This window comes from Gossypium hirsutum, chromosome D02 (assembly GCF_007990345.1).
Source record: "Gossypium hirsutum isolate 1008001.06 chromosome D02, Gossypium_hirsutum_v2.1, whole genome shotgun sequence".
NCBI classification, from domain to species: Eukaryota; Viridiplantae; Streptophyta; class Magnoliopsida; order Malvales; family Malvaceae; genus Gossypium; species Gossypium hirsutum.
The window spans coordinates 39645214-39659015 of record NC_053438.1 but is presented as its reverse complement, the minus strand read 5'-3'; positions in this window follow the sequence as shown (position 1 = coordinate 39659015).

Here is a 13802-nt window from a genome sequence, read left to right as displayed (position 1 = left end):
TGCTAGATTAGCCGAATAATTTAGTAAGGAAATATTATATCACTTAAATGAAAGAATTTTACATTCCAACCAACTAAGCCAAAAGAGAATTTAGTGCTACTAATAATGGAACAAAAATCCTACACTCCTACCTAGTTCCCCATTTCCTGTCTACCAATAATATTTGCCATGTGGCACAATTAAGTATAAAACAAATTGCCTTTTTTTTTTGCTCATTTCTCCTCACAATTCATTCGGTCCCTATCTAGCTTCTTTTTTTTTGTTCTTTAGATCTTAATTTTCTTTTCAAATATGTGTTTATGAGAGTTGAAAAACATGCATTTTCTTAAACTTTACAAGCATGGAAAGTACTTCTCTATGCTTTCAGTCCTTTACCTCTAAAATAGGATTGGAAATTCTTACTTCATTACTCTTTGTTTCCTTACCACATGTTTGCAAATATAAACATCAAGGTTCTACGTGTCCCCTTTGTCGTAGTCCTTTACTTTGAGGTGTGAAACTAGGCGTTGGTTTGAAAGCCATGCTTTTCAATTTCATTCTGGTTTTAAGGGTCATGTGAATTAGGGTTTGGTTTTAAGGGTTATATAATTGAGTTTCACAAATTTATTTTTGAGGTAAAAATTTTATCAAATTATATCAATTACAACTCTCAAATACCCATAATTGAAAAGCAAATAATGATCTAAAAAAATTAAAAAGTAAAAAAAGAAAAACCAAATAGGACATATGAACTACAAGGAGAAAGGAAAAACCCCAGGAATCGAATAACCTGTGAGGAGAAAGGTGAAAAAGAAAACAATTTCCTTTTTACTTAATTATGCCACATGGCAAATCATTATTGGCGGGATAAGAAATAGACACCAAGTAGGGGCAGAGGATTTTTGTTCACCAATAATGTGCTATATAAATATATTAAGTTATTTTATATTCTATCACCCAAACTAAATTATTTTACATCCCAACTAATTAAGCCAAAAGAAAATCTAGTGCTACCAGTAATGTAGGTAATCAAATATCTTAAAATCCAAAAAACTATTAAAAACATACATAAAATTTTTAAAAGTACAAATTTATTTTTTGAAAGTAAAAATTTTATCCTCAAGTTAATAGTAACAAATCAAACCTCTATTTTTTTCTTTCAAAAATCATCAAATTTTAGGATGATAATAATTACTTTCTTTCTTCAAACAATTTTTTAACATATTTAATTTAGATTTAATTTAGATATGCCATTTCATTCCTTCCTTTGGATTCTTTTTTGATTTCTAGTTTAAGTAAGATGCTTTGTTCCCTAAGAGATTGTAGATTAATTTTTTTAGACAAAGGGAAGAGCTCTTCTTGTGAGAAAACTGATGGTGGTGCACAAAGGAGTAGAGGGATGGTGGGGGAGCATACAACAAAAGGAACAAAAGGAGGAGAGAGAAAAAGAGATGACGAGGCGCGAAAGAAGAAAAAAGGCATAGAAAAGATAGAGAGAGAGAGAGAGATCATGATACTTGCGAGTGGCTGTGTCCTGACGTGCGTGCACTGGGGCCATGAATCAACAGGAAAACAATTATAATTTAGCAGTGTACTACAAGTGTGACAGGTCAAGTTGTAATATTGGTAGTGTTACAATGGAACACCCGAGTATTCTAAGGATCAAACCGAAGAGAATTCAAGGACTAAATGATTTTTAAGCAACAAGCATGCAACCAAGAAGTCTAGCTAACTACTCGCTAAGTCCTATATTACGACAATTCATAATTGAAGAGTTAATTACACTAATTGGCTATCTTACACTAAAAATGACCAAATTCTAAGATAGATAAAACTAAGAAATTAACAATTCAATAAATAAAAATGTTTAGTTGACTTCCATGTTGCTTATTAGTCTTTGGATTAGATATCTAAAAAGCCTAAACGTCTAATAGGTGCAATTTTACCTATCAATCTCCATTTTACCAAATTAGATAATTTAGTACGGTTTATCTCTCGACCTCATCAAACTAACTTGGGACAAAAAATTGGTACTCAATAGGATCTCCACTTAGTCTCACCTATCTATGTTTTACCCAAGAGGCGTTAATTCTAAGTGTTGAAATTTATTCAATTAAGTCTAGTTTTTACAATTTAGTCTCTTTACCAAAAACTAACCAAACAACATTTCCATCAACCAACCTCCATAGATTTAGCTACTCATCATCATTTCATACAAGCAACAACCCAACATACATTCAAACCATGCATTAAAATAAGCACAAAATAGGGTTAAAGAAAGCTTAGAGTTTTCTTAATAGTTGCTTGAAGAAGATGAAGTTGGCAAAAATAGTGGTAAAAAATAACACTAAAGTTCAGGTTTTTATGTAAGAAAAGAAAATGGAGTTGAGCTATATTAATGACTATAGATTAAACTAAAAATAAAAAGAGAGTTGGAGTATCAAAATCCTAATAAAACCAAGCTACAATAGAAACTAACTAACTAACATTAAAACTAGAAAAAGGTTGAACTAAACCCTAGAAGAGGAAGAAAAAACTAACTAGAAAGCTAAGAAGATTAAAGAAAAGTAAAGATAACAGCCTTACTTCTCAATCAAAAGAGACTTTTAACATCTAATTACAACCCAAAATTTTGGATCGAAATGCCCCTGGACGTTGTATCTTGATTGGGGTTGGTGTTGGACAAAAACTACCCCTATAGTAAATTTTCTCCCCGTTTGGCAACAGCATTGTGACACCTAGGCTTCAATGTCACGATACCCAAAATAATGGCTAAATTAGGGGTTTTATGGTCTTCGGTGTCGTTATACCCACTTCTTGGTGTCTTGACATCATTAGAGCTGGACTTTGTTTATTTACTTTAGCACCTTCAGGGATATCTCGACTTCCATGGCATTAGTGTTGTGATACCCACTTTGAATGATGTTCTTTAGGGTTTTCTACAAAACCAGATAAGGGTATTATGAAATCAAGGAGAATTAGCCTCAATATCGCGATACCCACTCCTGGATGTTGCGATATCCTTTCATGTTTTAGGACTAAAATGAATGTTGAAACTATTTTGGGTATCGTGATACCAAGAGGTCGGAGTCACGATAACCTTGTATGTTTTAGGGCTTAAACTTAAATTTGAAACTCTTTGGGTGTCATTATACCAAGGGCTCAGTATCGCGATATTGAAGATTGTTTTGGTTTCCCACTGAAGTTGTTTTGGGTATCACAACATTGACCCATGGGTCTCACGATGCCACTATAGGATACCCAAAATTCCCTAGTTTTTTAGCCCAAACACCTAACTACACATAAATAGACCTACCAAGTCCTAAATCTACACGTGTAATAAATTTAAATCCTAAGCTAAATAAAAGTAAATGGAAGCTTAGCTCAAATAATTAAATTATTTGCAACACAAGTTCAAGTTTTGCCAATGGAAAAATTAAAAATGGTTTTCCGGGCGATCCATTACGCCCCCGAAGTGGTGTTCGTATGGTGTCCTCGACACTCAAACACGTCTCTAGTTCTTCAATCCAATGAGGCTGCTTGAAGATCGCCCATAGATTGTCACCTTCTTTGGAATTCATATCCTTCTTGGTGTTAAACTTAGACTTGCAATTTTGAACCACTTCAAGCAATTCACAATGTTAGTAGCATGACAATATTTTTAAAAAATCAAAAATCATACATCGGAGAGGGTGGCATATCCTTAGGGCTAGGGTAGGTATCAACACATCTATAAACATTTATTTCTTCATCAATTTCCGTAGCTAACTCTTCTTTTCCTACATCAAATTTGGCTCTAAAGGTAGCTAAAAATGATTACCTTAATAGAATAAAAATCTCTACGTCTTCCAAAAAATATAACACTATGAAATCTACTTGAAGGATAAATTGCCTAACTCTAACTTGGACATCTCAAGGACTCCATTGGGATATACTAATAAGAAATCAACTAATCGAAAAGTGACCAAAGTCTCCCGAAGGTCTCCTAATCCCAACCTACGGTAGATGGATAGGGGTAAGATTAATACTAGCACCAAGGTCACAAAGGGCTTTCCCAAAATTTACCCCTCTAAGTTTAGGTAGGATTTTTGTAGATATCACAATGCTACATCTGCCATTCAAAGTGATTTGTTCCCTCTTTTTCTTTTTTTTTACGTAAAGGAACTTGACGTACTTCGGCATTTTCTCTGGGAGTTCAAGCAAAGGTATGTTAATGTTCAAGGCTTTGAACAGGTTGAGGAAACTGAAAAACTCCTCACTCTCTTTCTTTTTCCTCTCCTCTAGCCTAGCCGGAAATGGAACGACCATTGAAATTGGTGGCTTGCTTTGTTTTTCCTTAAGACTCGACCCTCTCAGTTCTTTCTCTTTCTTTACACTCTCTCCTACCCCATCTCCAGCACTAGGGGTGCAAGTACTCGTGTCCATCTCCTCTACTTCACCACTTGAGGGTCTCACTAGTTCCTTGATCACCGCTCTAGATTAGAGAGTGATAACTTTTGCATGCTCTTTCCCTTCCATTTTTGGGTTAGGCTTGATGTTTCTAGGGATACTTGAAGTGGTATTGGTTTACAAAACTTGAAGGATTTGATTGAGTTGACCGTGCATTTGGTGCATATTTACTTGTACCGAATGCATTCCTACTTCGAGTTTGCTAACTCTAATACGCATAGGGGAATCGCTATTGAAGGTGGGATTTTGTTCAGTTTCAAGTGGCCTATAAGGATGCGGAGGATGGTATAGAGGAGTAGGTCGGGGTTGATTAAACTTGTGTACTCATTGGTTAGAGGATCCTTTTGGTTCCCTCCACACCTAAGGTTGAGATGATCACGCCACCCCGAGTTCTAGGTGTTAGAGTAGGGATTGTTTCCCCTATTACCATGTAGATTACTTTGCCATAAGCATTCTCTTGGTGGTTGCCCCAACTTGCACCTTCATTCTCATTACCTACATTGAGACTCGTTAGATGGGGATGGTTGGGAGTTTGTGATAACTCTTGAAAAGCATTATAATTCATGCCTTTAGGCTAGGTCAATTGTATGTACTTAACTGAACTTAGTTGTATTTTAGGATATTATTTTAGCATTTTTAGAACATTACATAAGAAGCTTGGATGGTGCTTAAATATTATTATTTGTTAGTTTTAATTGCTTGTGGTAGGGTTGTGTTTGGTAGTAATTGGCAGGTGCAGGATTCAAAGAAAGAAATAAAGAAATAAAGAAATAAAGGTTTGTCGTGGCAAAAGGTTGGACATTTTGTCAGCAAAAATGCTATGGAAATTCTAGAAAAATTGAGTCAACACTCAACGCATACCAATATTAGGCCAGCTGTACTTATACAAGAAAAATCTGCCTAAAAAAGAGGAGAAGATAATCTTAGGATGTTGATTTTTATCCTGGAAAAAAAAATTTAAAAAGAGAAAAAGATAAACATGAGTTGTTCGTTTTACCCTAAGGAAAAAGCTATTAAAAGCTAAAGGAGGAAAAATAAAGTGCGAACAAAAAAGGTGGAGATACATAGGCAAAATTAAAGGGTAGCGGTTGAGTAAAGGAAGAAAGAGGAAGACGAAGGCAGTCAGCCACCATAGGACACTCTGCCGCTGGAAATGTGAACTGGACATGAGAAACTTGTCTTCCTGTCGTTCTTTTGTTATTTCTTAACTATGTATTGATGAATTGATTTGATGAAAACGATGTTGAATGATATTTTGGTTTTGAATTCTATTTACCAACGCATGAGCTAAATCTCATAGGGTTGGGATTACAAGATGAAACCTTTATTTTCTTTAATGGTTGAAGCATCGATCTGAATTAATTTATTGTTTCATTCAATTGTTTTTGTTTCTAAATTGTATACGTGCAATCCCTAGACCGAAATTGAATGATATGAGTAGGTACTCGATAGATACTTGTAGTAGACTCTAGACATAGAGTAGCATTCATACAGAAGGAAACAGTGTAGGGTACCATATTAACAGGTTATAGACACGGGTAAGGTAACTTTAGGTTTTTTCTCTCGAAAGAAGCATATCACTTTAGAACTCTTCTGAGCAGTAGATTCATTACGATTTTACCAAGGCATTTTTGATAGTAAGGGTGGATTCTTAGTAATTTCAACCTTCCATATCAACATTGTATATCTGTTGTCCTTTGCCGTAGTATCTTTGCCATAACATTCTTAGTTGTTTACTTGTTCAGTTACATATTATTCACGTAATCATTATCGTAATTGCCATTGCATTTTTACTCTTGCATTGCCATAGCATTTTCAATTATCCATCAGTTACATATATTGTTTACATTAATATTCCTTTTGTTTACCACTGTATTCTTATCATCATTTTTCTATAACATTAACTTTACTATAACTAGACCACTTGTATACCCAATCTGATCCTTGTGGAGACGAACTCACTTATCACTTTATTACTTGATTCAACGTGTATAATTGCACAATTCGTATATCATGTTCAAATGTGACAAATTTTTGGCGTCGTTTTCAAGTATCGGCATTTTGGTGTAAGTTGGTTTGGTTATTTGACTTTATTCTATTAGTTTTATTTAACTTAGTTTAATTTAATTTCTACAGATTTGCCAACAGTGTATGAAAAGACACATTCCTACTAATAAAGAGTATCCTTTTGACCCAGAGATCGAGAGAACTTTACTATTAAGGTGAAAAGATTTGAGAAAAATGGCTAGAAACGAGAGTGATCTCAATCTCAATGATAATCCAAATGGTCCTGGTCTCAATAATAATCCAAATGGTCAGGATGTTAATCCTCTTATTCATCAGGTGATAGATGACTGAGATAGACCCATTCGAGAGCATGTTGTTCCAAATTTGGATGATTTGAATCTAGGGATAAGTAGGCGTCAAATACAAGCTCAGCAACTTGAGTTGAAATTGATAATGTTTTAGATATTGAAAATAGTAGGACAGTTTAGTGGATTACCAACTGAAGATCCAAGACTGCACTTAAGACTTTTCCTAGAAGTTTGTGACTTCTTCAAGCAACAGGGTGTTCTTGAAGGCGCTCTATGACTTAAACTGTTTCCATATTCTTTAAGAGATCATGCGAGAGCATGGCTGAATGCTTTGTCATCGGGAATAATGGCATCATGGAATGATCTTTGCCAGAGGTTTTTGCTATAGTATAATCCACCAAATATGAATGCCAAACTTAGAAACACTATCTGAAGCTTGTGAATGATTTAAAGAATTACTTAAGAAATGTTTGATATATGGATTCCATCATTGGACTTAGATGGAGATATTTTATAAGAGGGTGAATGTATATACGAGGATGGTAGTTGATGCCTCCGCCAATGGTACTTTTTTGGATAAATCTTATAATAAAGCATATGAGATTTTGGAAAAGATTGCCAACAATGATTATCAATATGCTAACACGAGAGTTTGGACGAGTAAAAAAGCTATTGGTACCATGGAACTTGATGCAATCACTTCATTGGCTACCCAGGTATCATCTTTAACTAATATGATCGAAATAAAGAAGTGACCAACTATAGTTTAGGAATTGTGTGTTTATTGTGGTGAAAACTATGTATTTGATTAATGCCCATCAAATCCAGCATCTGTGTGCTACATGGGCAATTTCAATCAAAACAATAACCCCTATTCCAACATCTATAGTTCAGGGTGGAAGCAACATCCAAACTTTAGATGAAACAATCAAGGTGCGAGGAATTCAAACAATGCTGCAAGGCAGAAAGCCATCAACGTACCACCTGGTTATAATCAACTTTTGTCGGGGCAAAATGTCCAACAAGGTCAGCCATCATCGTCATCACCATCTATTGAAGACTTGTGGAAAGAATTTATGGCCAAGAATGATTTCGTAATTGAGAGTCAAGTTACATCCCTACGAGCTCTTGAGAATCAAGTAGGGCAAATAGTGAATGCTTTAAATTTGAGACCATAAGGAGCTTTGCCAAGTGATACTGAGAATTTTAGATCGCAAGGGAAAGAGCAATGCAAGGCCATCACTCTCAGAAGCGGAACTCATTTGAATGACATTATTCAAGATGCCACAGTAAGAGAGAATAACTCGAATAAAAACCGTGTAAAAATCCCAGAGCCATCTGAAAAGCATACTGTACCTGAAAAGGGTAAACAACATAATGTTACAGCAGAATCAAAACGTGTTGCCAACAAGAATGCTATAGCAAAACAAGATCAGCAACCTGAAGGAAGACCACCTCTACATTTTCCTCAGTGATTTAATAATTCTAAACATGATATTTAGTTCAAAAGATTTTTAGAGGTCTTGAAGCAAATCCATATCAATATACCGCTAGTAGAAGAATTGGAGCAAATGACCAATTATGTGAGTGAAATTTATGAAGGGTATATTGTCAAAGAAGTGTAGATTGGGAGAATTTGAAATTGTTGCTCTCACTAAAGGGTGCACGACAATGTTGGTGAATAAACTACCCCCAAATTTGAAGGATCCAGTGAATTTCACTATCCCATGTTCAATTGGAAATCGTTATATTGGTAAGGTATTATATGATTTAGGAGCATGTATAAATTTAATGCTAATGTCTATTTTCAGGAAACTGGAATTGGGAAAGCAAGACCTACTACGGTTATGTTGCAACTAGTTGATCAATCTTACGCCATCTGGAAGGTAAAATTGAAGATGTACTGGTAAGAGTAGATAAATTTTTTTCTCTTGCGGATTTCCTTATTTTAGAATTTGAAGCTGACCGAGATGTGCCAATTATTCTTGGAAGACCTTTTCTTACTATAGGCAAAAGTTTAATTGATATGCAAAAAGGAGAACTAATCATGGGGATGAATGATCAGCAGATCACGTTCAATGTATTTAATTCCTTGAAATGTGTTGATGAGAATAAAGAATGTTGTCGCATTGGATTGATAGAAACAGCAGTGGAGGAAGAGTTCATGACATTTTTCCACAACAATTTTGTGAGTGATGAAGATTCATTTGAGCAGAGGCCCTTGTGCACTTTGCTGGAACAAAATAGTCCTTTCAGTTTTGATGAACAATGATTAGCAGCTCAAGTATATTCACATGGAGCAGTAGATGTCAAGGACATGAAAATGGGGGACACATTTAAAGTCAATGGACAACGCTTGAAGCACTATTGGGGTGCTTATGTAGAGCGAGACAAATAGTCCATTGATCTTTGAAATGTTTAACTTTAACATTTTGAAAGTTCTTTTTATTTTTATTTCATTTTGTCGATTTACATTTCCTTTGTTTAATAAACTGTAGGAGGGGAAGGGGTCGGTGACGTAGAGCCTGTTGAGACAGATCAAGAGAATGCACCCGAAGAACTGGAGAAACCAGAGAAAATTGAGTCTGTCAGCATTGAGACTGACCGTGAGGACTAAGAGGAAGCAAATCCCTCAGTTGCACAACCAGTGGACATCATTGCGATTGTTCCACCTCATTCTATTGAACCAATGACTGACAAAGATCGTGAGATCGATCGGATTATTGATGAACTCACCAGATTTGGTAATGAAGAGAATGATGTATTACTCAATTTACTTAAAAGGGCGATGCGTTATAAGATAAGTGCACGAAAGACCACTCACCGCAATTAAAGTACCACCACTCAGTTTCAAGCTCGAGAAGTTTTTCTCCCCTTATTACATTCATGATTCATATCTGTGCATGCATTGAGAATAATGCATCCCTTAGGTTTGGGGGTGTTGAGCATTTCACATTGCATTAAATAGTTAGTCGAGCATGTTTTAACTTCTTGATCTTTTGTCATTCATTTAGGGGTGTGATGAGTGTGTTTTTGTCTGTGATGTTCGATGAGTAGCTTAATTCTTCGATAAACTTAGAAAGTTGTGACACTAGATTAGGTGATGTTAGCTTAGGATAGTTTGCTTGTAAATTGATCCCTAAAATTAGGATGTCCTAATTCCAATTACAATTTATCTATAGTAAGTTTCTTTTGATAAACTTAGAGACTCTTGAAGCTATATTCAGTAACATGGCAATACTCAATAATGAATAAAGTGGCAATGTCTAGGAATTTTTTTTTAAAAAAATGCCATCAAATACTCCAATGCTTAGAATAATTGAGTAAGTCAAAAGTCTTAGCTTTATGAGTGAGTATACAAATCGTGACATGATTGAGTATTCGACAATTTAGTGTATTCTCCATTGTAATTGTCAAGTCAAAGAATCATGTGACAAGCTGAATCCCCTAGTAAAAAAAAAAGAAAAAATGCATAAATGGATATGTATGTATTTGAGTATGTATAAGTCTAGATGAAAAAAAATGCAAAATTGAGTTAGTTAAAAGATGAACTATGTAAATTAGGAGGTACTTCCTATACTGAAAATTGCATGAATACTTGGATTTCTCTTTCTTTTAGGGAAATGTTTTTTGCACTGCCTTTACTAAATAAGCTTATGACATTTGATAAAATTTTTAGACATAGAAGATTGCTGAGAATTGAAGTACAAAATGCTCTCTTAAGGGTCTCACAATGCAAAGGTGATTATGCTACTATGTCAATTCTTACGTTCATGCATTCATGCATATCTTGCTTGAGGACAAGCAATAACTCAGGTTTGGGTGTGTGATAACTCTTGAAAAGAGTTATAATTTATGCCTTTAGATTGGGTCAATTATCTGTACTTAAGTGAACTTATTTGCATTTTAGGATATTATTTTAGTATTTTTAGAACATTGCGTAAAAACCTTGGACGATGCTTAATTATTATTTATTACTTTTAATTGCTTGTGGTAGGGCTGTGCTTGGTAGTAATTGGCAGGTGCAGGATACGGAGAAATAAATAAATGTTGGACATTTTGTCAGTAAGAATGCCATGGCAATTCTAGAAAGACCGAGTCAACACTCAACGCATACCAGTTTCAGCCTAACTGTACTTGTACTAGAAAAATCTACCTAAAAAGAGGAGAAGATAATCCTAGGATGTTGGTTTTATCCTATAAAACCAAGAATTTAAAAAGAGGAGAAGATAATATTGGGTTGTTAAAAAATAATTTAAAAAGAGGAGAAGATAAAAATGGGTTGTTGGTTTTACCTTATAGAAAAAGCTATAAAAATCCAAAGGAGGATACCCTAAAGGACGAACAAAAAGGGTAGAGATCCATAGGAAAAATTAGAGGGTAGTATTAGAGGGTAGTGATTGAGTAGAAACGAAAAGAGGAAGACGAAGGCAGTCCCTCTCTGCTACCACAGGACACTGTGCCGCTGGAAGTGTGAATTGGACACGCGAAAGTTGTCTTCCCGTCAATCTTCTATTAATTCTTAACTATTTCTCCGTGAATTGATTTGATAAAAATGATGTTGAATGATATTTAGGTTTTGAATTCTATTTTTCAACCCATGAGCTAAATCTCATACGGTTGGGATTACATGATGAAGCCTTTATTTTCTTTAATGGTTGAAGCATAGATTTGAATTAATTTACTATTTCATTCAATTGTTTTTATTTCTAAATTATATGCATGCAATGCCTAGACATAGACGACTGTCCTGCATGCCCATAAACTAATTTAATTCTAAAAAGGTTGGATTAGTTGGACCAAAATTGAATGAGATGAGCAAGTACTCGATAGATATTTGTAGTAGGCTCCAGACATAGAGCAACGTTCATACAGAAGGAAATAGTTAGGGCACTGTATTAAAGGCCTATAGATACGGGCAAGGTAACTTGAGGTTTTTGCTCTCGAAAGAAGTACACCACTTTAGAGCTCTTCTGAGCAATAGATTGATTATGATTTTGCTGAGGCATTTTTGATAGTAAGGGTAGATTTTTGGTAATTCCAACCTTCCATATCAACATCGTATATCCCTTATCCTTTTTCGTAGTATCTTTACCATAGAATTCTTAATTGTTTACTTGTTCAATTACATATTATTCACGTAATTATTCTCGTAATTTCCATTTCATTTTTACTCTTACATTGCTATAGCATTTTCAATTATCCATCAGTTACACATATTGTTCACATTAATATTCCTTTCGTTTACCACTGCATTCTTGTCATCATTTTGCTATAACATTAACTTTACTATAACTAGAACACTTGTATACCCAATCTGATCCCTGTGGAGACGAACTCACTTATCACTTTATTACTTTGATCCAACGTGTATACTTGTACAATTCACATATCATATTCACACGTGACAATTTGCGACCTAGAGGAGCTAAGATCGAGGTGATTAAGCCTCTCAGGGATTTGCTAAAATTTTTCCTCTCCTCCAACCGCATTCATTATTAGCAGTTTAGCTCGATATTTAAACCGTTCAGTTGGCCACTTATATGAGTTTCTTGCCATATCTTCAATGAGTTGGCAGCCCTCCGCATATGTCTTAGACAAGAATGCCCCCTGCGGATGCTCTGTTTAGACTAGATCGCAAGTTTCCATCAAGCCCATTATAAAAATTCTGTAACTGAAGCCAATCTTGTCGGCGATGATAAGGGCACTTAAATAGCATAAGTTTGAAGCACTCTATAACAACCCATTTTTTAGTGGTGTCAAAAATGGTGGTTTCGAAATCCCATTACTGATGATCATGTTCGCAAATATTATATTTAGTATTTATGAGTCTGATTTAGTAATATATTAAATTTTGGTCTAGTAATTTTATTAAATCAATAGTTAATTAAGGTACAAGGATTAAATGGTAAAAGTTATAAAAGTCCAATCGCTATGGATTTTTAATTAGCTAAAGGGTAAAATGAGTAATTAAATCATTTCTTATTAGTGGATGGTGGAAAGTGATGTTATTTTCCACTATGTAATGGTTAATTATGATTATGTTAAGTCAAGTACTGTTTAATTATTTTAATTAAGGTTAATTAAAGTTTAATTTTAGTATAAAAGATAAATTAAAGAAAAAAATGTCATTTTCATGTTCATCTTCTGCCTACCATAGCTAATAATAAAAAAAGGGTTTCAAAGCTTCCAAACTTTAGTCCTTCAATTGGTAAGAGATTTCAAGTTTGTTTCTTGTAATTTTTATATTTTCGAAATCCCAAGAGAGTTTGATTTAACTGAACCCTGTACTATTTTTCAAAATTGTTAAAGTTTTCAAAAGTTTCCATTGAAGCTTGCTTGAAGTTTTTGGTACTAAATTGTAGATTTTAAGCTCAAAAGTGAAAAAAAGGGATTGATTTGTAAAATTGAATTGCTAGTTTTGAACATAGGGGCTAAAGTGCATTAATTTCAAAATTGGTGTTATATTTCTAAAATATTGGAAATATTGGATAATTGACGGTCATAGAAAGACGAAATTGAGATCAGTTTTGAAATTGAAGCTCAAATTTGAAAGTTATGATAATTTAGGTTTTAGGGACTAAATTGCATAAAATGCAAATTTTAGAGAAGATTCGAAGAATGAAATTGAATTGATACATGCTTATAATATTATGATATAAAGTATTTAGAATTGGTAAATTAAAATGAATTATCATATAGATCGAGATTTGAATCAATTAGAGGATAATCAAGGAAAAGGTAAAATTGAGGATTAGTAATAGACATCTTGTTTGCCGTTGTTTTTTCCATGTACATTCGTATAGAGCTTACTATGTTATATATTCTATGTCTGAATTATATCATAATGTCTATTAGTTTAGGTTAATTGTAATTTGGTAATGTTGGCATCTAAATGACTAAATCGTAAAGTATAAAAAATATGGTTATTACGAATAGATAAAATGTTCTGAATGAATATGAAATGGTTATATTATTGGATGATATGTATATGATGACTTTACAGTGATTGAGATTATTCGAATTTTATAATAGTGCCCTTGTGAACTTAGTAAACAA